The sequence below is a fragment of the Berghia stephanieae genome, chromosome 10 (genome assembly GCF_034508935.2).
Source record: "Berghia stephanieae isolate SIO BIC M18660-M18661 chromosome 10, UCSD_Bste_1.3, whole genome shotgun sequence".
In the NCBI taxonomy this organism is placed as follows: Eukaryota; Metazoa; Mollusca; class Gastropoda; order Nudibranchia; family Aeolidiidae; genus Berghia; species Berghia stephanieae.
Genome location: NC_088369.1, coordinates 814,917 through 824,916, shown reverse-complemented (window position 1 = coordinate 824,916; position 10,000 = coordinate 814,917).

The window sequence follows — 10,000 nt, the reverse complement described above, 5'->3', positions numbered from 1 at the left end:
GCATTGACTGACTGTGTGTGGCGGACGTCGGGTGACTGACCCCTGGGACAGTTTACATTGAACCTGCTCCATGGTTTGAACATGGATGAACTTGCTTTCCGGATTCATATCCCTGCCCTGTGTGGTTACTACAGTACACACACACACACACTCTCTCTCTCTCTCTCTCTCTCTCTCTCTCTCTCTCTCTCTCTCTAATATATATATATATATATATATATATATATATATATATATATATATATATATATATATATATATATATATAGAATGTATATCCATCCATTCATCGATCCATTCCATTCATCCATCCATCCATCTATCTATCTATCTATGTCTGTATTTGTGTGTCTGTGTGTGTGTGTGAGGTCGCTCCCATCCAACATTGTACTCAACACTCCGGGGTTCTTCGCTTGGGGGGGGGGGGGGGGGAGAGAGAGAAAGAGAGAGAGAGAGAGAGAGAGAGAGAGAGAGAGAGAGAGAGAGAGAGAGAGAGAGAGAGAGAGAGAGAGAGTACTCACCCCAACTTCCGCTCATTGAATTATAGCTCCCCATCCACCCCGAGTTACTATCATCCTCCCTCCCTCTCTGTCACTTTCATTGTCAAATCGGTCACTGGCGGGTTTGCCTACATCATTATTATCTTCCGTCTGTATGCAATACCGCCTGTTGGCACTGACAGTGTTGTCACATTGGCATTTTCTATGTCAATTTAAAACTATGCTAAAAAAAAAACAACTCACAATTAATTTATCTTTTATTACCTGTAGGTTGGTATCTATTTATAGTCAGATTTGTTGGAATTTTCTAGCAGTCTTCTCTCTCTCTCTCTCTCTCTCTCTCTCTCTCTCTCTCTCTCTCTCTCTCTCTCTCTCTCTCTCTCTCTCTCAAACGATGACCGGTCCGGTGCCACAGGCCATGACATTTTGCTCCCGGAAGCAAGGAAAGGAATGCCCTCTTGGCTGCCTTGTTCTGTCCCCTCATTATCAATGTTGTCTAGTCCAGGTACTAAGGAGAGAGAAAGCTAGTAGAAATAGATGTTAAATACAAGATTCACACGAAGCGTTGATTTTTATATTGAACACTGCCTTGTGGTGTGTTTAAAATTTTAGCATTTTGCTAGAGCAGTATCCAATGACCGTGCTCAAAGCGTTTTGCAAGGGGTCCGTAGCCAACAGCAACACTTGTCATGGAGGACGAGACATGATGACACCTGTTAGGCCATGTTACATTTGTTTCGGTCAGAGGCGAAGCTGTTATCGTCCAGGTACTCATTTTACACCCGAGTACAGTGAGATAATTTGAGTAAATAGCCTTTCCCAAAGACTCAACCATGCGCCGTTCCAACTCTGGACCTTCTGATCCAAAGGCGAGTGTCAAACCACGTGATCACATATCCGCACAAAATAATAATAATAATAATAATAATAATAATAATAATAATAATAATAATAATAATAATAATAATAATAATGATAAAGATAATAATGATGATGACATCACACATGCAAAAGCCTAGCCAGTACAAGACGGGAAAGAAGCAATTGATCACACTGATACAACTTTTAGCACCACAACTCATCTGGAATTTTAGATATAAAAAAAAATAATTGATCTTTCATTTTTCAGTTTTGCACGCTAAAAGGTGGTCGGTGGACATCATCTTGTATAAATCTATTGATTGGTTTTGAGATTTTATTTGGCGTATGTCTAGACCTAGAATCTCTCATGCTGGGCCAAATGTCAACTTTTGTACACAGTTATGTCAACCCTGGAGGAGCCATTTCTGTCTGTTATCCTTTTCACTACCTATAAGTATCATCCCACAGATACTGATGGAAGTTACCATTTTCCCACAGCCTTGAAAGATGACTTAAAACTAGTGTCCTCTTTGTTTACCTACAGGCATTTTCCAACTCTTTCGATTTTTTTCCCTCGGGGAAATCTCTGATATACCACATTCCTGATATCTTTCATTTCCACCTACAGTCCCGCTTTTTGTCAGTTTACTGTGCTGTTAAAAAACAATCAATTGTTCAGATAGATGATCTAGTGGTATGACACTCGCTTTCGGATCGGAAGGTCCTGGGTTCGAGCCTCACTCAGCGCATACTTGGAAAAGGCTCTTTTCTCACATTCTCTCACCGTACTCAGGTATAAAATGATTATCTGGCCGTTAACAGCATTGTCTCTGTCTGGAAAAAAAAATGTAATATCGCCTCTAACAGGCGTCATGTCTCGTCCTACATGTTAAGTGTTGCTGTCAGCCAGGAACCCCTTTATAAAGCGCTTTGAGCACGTTTAGTGGATATTGCCCTATATAAAAGCTCTATTATTTTAAAAAAGCACCATCATTGTGCGGCTCATGGTCTTGTGGGTTGACGCTCGTCTTTGGACCATTTATTTGGTCCCAGGTTCGAGTCCCGATTTTGGCAGCGTAGAGTCCCTGGAAAAGGTTCTTTACTCACATTCTTTCACCACATTCAGTTGTAGAATGAGGACCGGGTCGGTAACAACTTTGCCTCTGTCTTCCTCTGTCTTTCTTTGCGTTAGTGTTAGATATTGCAGTTGACTTGGGATCATAAACTGCTAGAGACCCCTCTGTAAAGCGGCTTGAGCACATTTAGTGGTTATTACACTATATAAGAGCTCAATTATTATGCATATTATTTATCCATTTAAATCCTGGATTTGTCAAAAATATTTCACCCAATTTTGTCGCTGAAAAGTTGGTAAGTTGTGTCTGCCTCAGGAACAACTTCGTGCATTTTTAGATTAAATGAAAATTATAATTTTTTTAAATGGCATACTCGGTTGCAAACAACTGCCATCAACCTAGGCGGTGTTATCGATGGTGGAATCTCGCTCTCGTATCGCAGCCCTCACTTTCTGTCTCGACTCTCACTTTCTGTCATTGACGACCGCCGTAGTCTCCAGATTGCTTTGTGCGGGGACGTGCGACTCTGCACCCCTCGTCAATGCCGAATACGTCGAATGCGAAAAAAGGCTGTGAGTGCTCAGCGGCGTGGAAGTCGCGACGCCATGTCTGTCTCATTGGATGTGATGCAGTTAGTTCTACTCTGCCGTACTCTGGAAAACCCATATTATTAAAAAATTCGCCAGAAATCTCGTCCTTCAAATATCGATCGATTTAAATGACCCTCATCTTGGGGAAAAAAAAGTAACTTTCAAACCTGGGTCTTCAGGCACTTCGCGAAGTCCCAGGCTTTAGAGTTTTTGTTGTTGCCAAGATGGGGGTTATTTAAATCGATCGATATTTGAAGGACGAGTTTTCTGGCCATAATTTAAAATATGTGTTTTTCCAGAGTACGGCAGTATTGTTGTAGCCTGTGTTCCTCCAAGGATGTTTACATTATTGAATATCCAGACAACCCAACGTCAACTACCTGACGGCACTTCCCCCCCCCCCCCTCCCACCTATCTCCCCCTCTCTCTCATTCTCTCTCTCTATCTATCTATCTCTCATATACACAGTCGTAAGCCACAATTCAGTGTTGCAAATAAATGAATGGACACATATGAACATGAGAGAGAGAGAGATAGGAGAGAGAGAGAGAGAGAGAGAGAGAGAGAGAGAGAGAGAGAGAGAGAGAGAGAGAGAGAGAGAGAGAGAGAGAGGAGATAACCGCTGACACTTCGGGTTCAGTGTCAACAATATTGGAAGAATGTCTTCCAATAGTGTTGACATTGAACCCCCACGAGTCTGGCGTTATCTCCTCTCTCTCTCTCTCTCTCTCTCTCTCTCTCTCTCTCTCTCTCTCTCTCTCTTCCATGCTCTGTCTCTCTCTCTCTCTCTCTGTCTTCTGTTCATGTGCCAATTCATTTATTTGCAACGCTGAACTGCGGCTAACGCCTAGGTTATTCCAGTCTTCCCTTGTAATCTAAGAGAGTTTAAAGAAAATTACACCTTGGGGATAAATGATGATTGATGGGAATTTTAATTATATATGTTTTGATTCTTTTATCAATTCTCCTTCTTCATCGTTCAGCTTATCCCGCATTTTGCAGGGTTGCCATAATGAATGCCACATCTCCATGCATCTCGGTTCATAGCATCATCCTCCTCTTGGCCCAGTTCTTTCATATCGTCCTTTACCCTTTCCATCCATCTAGTCTTTGGGCGCCCCCCCCCCCCCCCTTTTTTTTTTTGGGGGGGGGGGGGGCGGGGCATATTTTATTACTTATCATAATCATATCATAATCCTTAAAGGTTACATAGGTCAAAAAGACCTCTAAATAACCTGTTGGTTCAGCAGATATATATATATATATATAATATATATATATATATATATATATATATATATAAGTATCAATCCACTATTAAGGTGACCACTGTGAAATGCACCAATTGGAGGACCAAGCATATGTCTTGTTCAAATTGATTAAACTGTTCAATCTTTGTTCAAATGAGTATAGTTTGATTCCCTACAATGATTTATGAACACAATTCTGATGCTTGATGATCACAATGGTATATAGAAAATTACTCGGTCCCCCTAATGTTTTACTAAGTGTTTCTGTAGCTTTAAGGAGACATTTGGTAAAAACATGTTTTTAGGGAGACCACATTAAAAAACCCTTTTAGGGAGCCCAGTATATGTTTATATATGTGTATACCTAAGAGTGCATTTTCAAGTGAGCTACCACCAAATTGTCTAAAATAAAGTAAGTCCTTAAGATTAAGAGCTTCATGGCCATAGTGTCGAAGCTTATCCCAGTGTGCGTAGAGTGAAGTGGCCGAGCAACGCATTTACTAACTCCTGGGAAGGTCCATCCCTCAGAAGGGGCGCTCAGGGAAATAACCTGGGACTCAAACACGGCAAAAAATATTCCCAGTTGCTCCGTGCGCCATTGTTTTTGCAGTCCCCGACCCCTTTAGAAACCTGACGACCCAGGTTAAGATCAGAGATAGAAGGGACCAGGCAGAGGAGTTTATTTGTTGTTGTTGTATACCACTGAATGGACTTGGTTTGTTTTGTTTTGTTTGTAAGGGTTTTACGGCGCTTGCAACACATTAAGGTCATATCAGCGCCAGTAAAAAGGAAGAAAATGGGATAGTAAAAAGTTCTGGAACTACAATTAGAGCACCCAAGAAAAAGTAAGGCAAAGGGGATTTGTTTCAAATAGGAAACAGTAGATTCCAAGAGCCCACTATCAAAGTACTTAGTTTGAGATCACCTAAACGTCTCATTCAGACACAAGCACAGGTCCCAACAAAGAGGGATACACTCAAATGTTTACAAAGCATAAATAATATGTAAACAAAACAATAAAGAGCATAACAGACAGATGATTTACAAGGGAAAAATATAATCTCCCAAAACTCGAACTATACATTTGACTGTTTCCCTCCCAGCCAGGTCCTGGACAAAACCAAGTAATCCCATCCCATCCCGAGACAAAGACAGAAAACAAGTTGGAAAACAGACATAGGGGGATAGAAGACGCAACGAGTACGTCCCTGCCCATTATGGGAAGTCGGGAACCCCACCCAGTGAGTGAATGGAGTTGGATGGATAGGACAGCAGATCTGATGGACACAATGAACGGCTTCAATCAACATCTCATTCACTTTAACTTGCACAATGCTTGCTTTGGTTTCGTGGTAGACAGTTCGTCTGACGCCCGAGTTGCCAGGGTTCGAATCCATATTTGTGGCGATGCAGAGTCATTGTAAAAGTCTCATTTACAGTCTCACTTGTGTTAATTGGAGTACGTTACTGAATTGTAACAACGTTGTTCGTGTCCATATAAATCTACTACCAGCTGCACGTTGAGCTCATTGTGGGTTTTATGATACATCAAGCTCGTGTAAAATTACATTTACATTTGACCGAAAAATGATACATAACGATAGAAGTCTACAAATCATATTGCAGGTTTATTTCAGTTCCAAAAGCCATCACAAACATTCATCCACTGTATCACATAAGTCTTTGGTCACCAAATAATAATAATAATAATAGATCTTTATTGTCCATAAATATGGCAATTTGTCATTTAGTTACACTTGTCATAACGTTATATGATAACTATAACATTGAACAGACACCTCACTCCTACCCATTCTCTCTCTCTCTCTCTCTCTCTCTCTCTCTCTCTCTCTCTCTCTCTCTCTCTCTCTCCTCTCTCCCTCTCTCTTCCTCTCTTTCTTTCACGCATGCGACATACACAACATTAACATTTTCATTTCATTTTCAATTCGTTACATTCTTGGCAATTCAACACCAAATATTATCATCATTATCAATTGGTCACTTCATCTAGCCTAACATTAAACAAATTAATCAGTCAATCAGTCAACGCATCAATCCTTGGTTTTGCTGTACCATATGAAATATTCAACATTTTTATTGCTGATGGAACGAACGTTGATTTATACTTGTTAGTTCCACATTTAATCTGACAAAAACTTCTCCCAGATGGCAAAAGCATGAAGTTTGCTATGTGTACAGTGCAACATAAAAGGATAGAAACAGTTTTACTGATAAAACCCTCAAATGATAACAAACCAATATGTTGTTGCTGGTAAGTTGCTTAATTGCATTTGTTAAAAAGCATAAACTGTGAAGCAAAAGTGTTGAAAATCGTTTGAATAAAGTTTAATGCAAAAAAAATAATTCTTAAGCACTTTATGCCGTTCTAAGCTGTCGTTGCTGCATTTTTTTTCATTATTAATTATTATTATTCTGATTAAGGATGAGGGGATAAAGAAAGAATGAAATTAAATGCACAGAGGTGTCATTTCTTGACAGTCACCTCTAAAGATTGCAACTCTTAAAACTATCATAAAAAGAATAGTGAAATTTTACATTAGGTATCTAGAAAATGCTGAACATAAAGCTACATTGGCCAATTAAGTTAGGGTTAGTAGAAAGACTTTTTATTCTGCCATATCTGATTCTTTCAGATAGTTCTACATAGCTGCCAACTTTTCAAAAATAAAATAAGGAACGCTCATTTTGCCCGGGATGAGGGGCGATGTGTGCCGAAGCCCCCCCCCCCCCCCCCCCCTTCATCGAATCGCAACATATAAAAGTCAGCCTTTTTAATTACTATTACTAACACTAACAAGTTTGAGATGACAGAGGCTAGTCCAAATGTTGCTCAATTATCGGGTTTAGTACCAGCACATTTGAATCGTTAAAATGACACTTTCCACAATGATTGTTGTTTTGTTTTTAAGGGTTTTACGGCGCTTGCAACACATTTAGGTTATATCAGCGCCAGTAAAAAGGAAGAAAATTGGATAGTAAAAAGTTCTAGAATTACAGTTGAAGCATCCAAGAGAAAGTAAGACATAGGGGAACTGGGAACAAATAGGGATCAGATGTAGATTCCAAGAGCGTATCACCAATGTACTAAGTTTGAGATCACCTATAAGTCTTATCCGGACACAAGAACAAAATCCAACAAAGAGGAACACACTCAAATGCTTACATTATACATTAAAAAATAACAAATATAGTAATAATACATAACAGAGAGATGATTTACAAGGAAAAAAATATCATCTCCCAAAACAATAAATATGCATTTGACTGCTTCCCTCCCAGCTAGGACTCCGGCGAGGGCCAGGAAAAAAACAAGTAATCTCATTCCAAGACAAAGACTGAAAGCATGTTGGAAAACAGATATAAGGGGATAGAAGACACAGTGTGTACCTCCCTGCCCGCTATGGGAGCTTTCCACAATGAGATCAAAATTCAGAACGGACAATATAAAGAAAGAATTCAACTGCCTCAACTTTGATAAGGACCAATACACAAGAAGCACGATTGTAAAATAAATGAAATAACTTAAGATGGTTAGAAATGCATAACTACCAACCTGGTACATCACTTGAGAGGGCGTTTTGGGGTAAAAATTAGGTGAGTTCAGATAAAAGTAGACGATTGCATATATGTTTTCTTTCATGCAACATAATGGTCTTTAAGTAGTATACTATAATAGTAGTTATAGTAAAATGCACCTCTAAATATTAGAGAATTCCTACTTCTTTACTTTGACAAGATAAACACACCTAAAAATGGAGTATACTTATTTTTCTTGAACCTAAACCGTTACAAAAGCTTGCTTGAAAAAAAAAAATTAAAATCAGATGAAGATGTTTTTAAAGGGATTAAATTTATATATTTCATAAATTAATAAAGGGAAATAATCATTGTCATCTTTAATCAATATAAGCAATTGATTTTCTTATTGAATACCTTCCAATCAAAAAGGTGGATTTAATTTTATTCTTAATTAAAATAATATTTGTAACAAATAGTGAAAGTATCAATACTGTCTTAGAATATTCAAAGTATATCGAGGCTAACATCCATATCCTATGCAAATCTCCAATACATTATGAAAGGTTTGAGTAAAATACAGGCGTCATATAAACGAATGGAACTTTTTTAATTGTTGAAAATCATTTATGTTAGAGGCATAATTCAAATTAAAGAGCTACACAAATGGAGATTATGCTCTCACTGGACACCAATAATAATGATAATAATAATAACAACAATAGTAGTAGTAGTAATAGTAATAATAATGGATCAATAATAATAATTCATTAGGCTCACATGGCTTTTTTACCACAAATTAGTCAAAAAATTACAAAATACGGATTTGAACTAAAAATAAGCACTTACGGACTCAGGAAGTCAAATACGGAACAAATCCGTTTTTAACAGAACGGTTGGCAGCTATGGTTCTACAAAGCATTTGTCTCTCAAGCTGAGCAAATGAATGTTCATATAATATAAAAAAGGATATTGCAATGATGAACAGATTGTACTATATAAAGATAAAACGTTTTTGTAAACCCCCAAAATATGTCAATAACACTATACAATACAATGAATGTAATACAAATCAAATTCATGATTGTCATTACACCGATTGAAACGCTCTTTCCCTTCTATATTTATTTCTTTCATTAAAAATCTTTGTCTTCACCAAACTAATTAGTGTACCTTCAGGGATTCCTTTTTGTGAAAATACCCTGTGGTGTTTTAAGAACAGAATAATTTCAGACTTTCTAGGTAATGATCCCCTTGAACCATGTGCTGAAACATCTTCGACAAAGTTTTTAAAATATGACTTGACTCTATCTGTATCCTCATCTGACCATGACATGTATCTCCGATTTTTGCTTGAATTCCTCTTGGGTTCAGTTTGTTTTGAAGAACACGTAAGCTGATTTGGCACTCCTGCTTCACCATCAAATATTTCTTCTTGATTTGCAGCTGTTACTATGGATGTTCCAAAATTTGCATTTGAGTCTCTATTCACTACAGAGTCATTTGTTTCAATGTTACAATTTCCTTCCCCAGTGACCGATGCTGAGTTATCAATTTGACCCAAAAAATGACCAACTTCTGTTATTTCTCGTATTGCAAGTGGACACTGATAAATGTTTTGATTGATTGATTCACTGTGTCCCATATGTCGATAGAAGACATCTCTCTCGTGTTGTGGGACATCAAGTAAGGCAAATAATGTCGAAGCTCGGTGCCTGAATTTATCAGCTATTAACAACTGGGGTTTCTCTAAATCCTTTACTAAGGAAGTGACATATTTGATGGCAATGTAACCACTTACATGATCTTTGGATATTCCTGTATTTGGAAAAAGAAATGGGTTGTCTGAAATATCAACAGCTTTACGCTCCTGTGCAAGTTTCCTTAAAGGCTGAATTGTGTCATTGGGTATCAACACAGGGACCAACATCTTGCTTCCCTTTCCAGACTGATAGGCCAGCTTATACTTCTCAAGTAACGCTTTTTCCAGAGGATCAGTGACATGTTGTACAAGCTGGGGATCAACCCATACACCTGAATCTGCATCATTCCAGTCTTTTAACAACATCCTTGCGGGTTCTCCGCCTCTCCTCGCATTAAACATTGTAAGCCTAGCTACGATGACATTGCGAAGCCTAACAAACATATGTGAATCAAATAATTGATAATCATCCTCACAAATA